The sequence below is a fragment of the Myotis davidii genome, unplaced genomic scaffold (assembly GCF_000327345.1).
Source record: "Myotis davidii unplaced genomic scaffold, ASM32734v1 scaffold1, whole genome shotgun sequence".
NCBI classification, from domain to species: domain Eukaryota; kingdom Metazoa; phylum Chordata; class Mammalia; order Chiroptera; family Vespertilionidae; genus Myotis; species Myotis davidii.
In genome coordinates, this window is record NW_006294681.1 from 7,510,900 (window position 1) to 7,512,626 (window position 1,727).

Genomic DNA, 1,727 nt, shown 5'->3' on the forward strand with positions numbered 1-1,727 from the left:
GCTGTTGGGCGCAACATTTTCTGCATTAAACACAAATGTTTCAAAGCCACCCCCCAAGATACTCACTAATTCCCTGGAATGGAATACTTAAAAAATAAGAATTCTGGGATTCTTGTTTTGGAAGTATGTTTTTTTTCCAGGACTTTTGGTGTTCTAATGAGCACTGTGATTCTACAAATGGTGGTGTGTTGTACACCTTTCCTATATTTATTTTTTCATACATTCCTTGTATTGAGAACATTTCACAGGGCACACTTTGGAACATCCTGTTTCACCTTATTCTAAACAACAAGGTCTCTCACGTTCATGGCACTGAGTGGTTTTATGGGTGACAGTGATTTCCATCATTATAAGGAATGATGTCCCACTGCTTTCCAGAGGCATCATTCAGGAGAGTTGTGTGCTTAGGGACTCTTTGCCTCTGGAGGAGGTTCACTTGATTGAAAAGACACCGGAGTACCCACAGTTGGGGGACCCAGGCATCTCAATGTGGCAATATTCATGGGTGCACAGTTCTGAGTATTTATGGAAGATGGCTTCTGTCATCTTTTCAGGTTTCTGTCAGATGGCCCCAGAGACACTTCTGGAAGAGACATCACCATGGCTGCCCAAGGAGAGCCCCAAGTTCAGTTCAAAGTTGTATTGTTTGGTGATGGCGGGACTGGGACAATGACATTTGTGAAATGTCATCTGCCTGGTGAATTTGAGAAGAATTATGTAGCCACCCTGGGTGTCGAAGTCCATCCTTCGTGTTCCACACAAACAGGGGGCCTATTAAGGTCAATGTCTGGGATATAGCTTGCCAGGAGAAGTTTGGCGGAGAGATGGTTATTACACCCAACCCTAGTGTGCCATTATAATGTTTGATATAACTTCTAGAGTTACTTAATAAGAATATGTCTAGCTGGCATAGAGATCTGGTACAAGTGTGTGAAAACATCCCCATTGTGTTGTGTAGCAACAGAGTGGATATTAAGGACAGGAAGTTAAGGCAAATCAATTGTCTTCCATTGAAAGAATTGCCAGTACTACGACATTTCTGCCAAAAGTAACCAAAACTTTGAAAAGCTCTTCCTCTAGCTTGCTAGAAAACTAATTGGACTCCCTACGTTGGAGTTTGTCACCATGTCTGCTCTTGCCCCACCAGGGATTACCCTGGGCCCAGCTTTGGCAGCACAGTATGAGCACGATCTAGAGGTTTCTCTGACCACCGCTCTCCTGGGCGAGGATGACGACCTGTGAGAAAGGGAAGCTGAAGTCTAGAAGTCTAGTTTTACAGGCGGCTGTCCTGTGATGTCAGTGGTGCAGCGTGTTTGGCACTTTATTATACAGCTAACCAACCTGTGCTTGATCTTTGGGATGCTGAAAGAGATGAATGGGCTTCCAAGTGAATGTGGCAGCCAAAAAATACCTTCATTTTTTTGGACCCACATATTTAGCTGTTTTGGAATGCAATTGTTTCCTTATTGAGTTTCAACTATAAGAATGCTGCACTTGCACCACAATATTCAGTGGTGAAGCCTTGTTTGTTACTGTCGTTCTCATTCGTCTTCATTTAGAATCAATAAAATTGTATTTCAGATACCTAAAAAAAAAAAAGAAAGAATGTGGTTCATAGGCAAACAAAGAAGTGAACCCATAAAAACTGACTTCAGTCCATCTTCCATCTCACAGTCCACTAGAAGAGTACTGTTTCCTTATCCTTGGGCTACTGAGGAATTTCAGTT

The 1,727-nt window shown here is 42.5% G+C and overlaps 1 pseudogene; it reads left to right on the forward strand.

Moving 5' to 3' along the window:
- Positions 1–600: 600 nt before the first annotated feature.
- Positions 601–1,257, forward strand: LOC102760077 (annotated as a pseudogene).
- Positions 1,258–1,727: the final 470 nt, after the last annotated feature.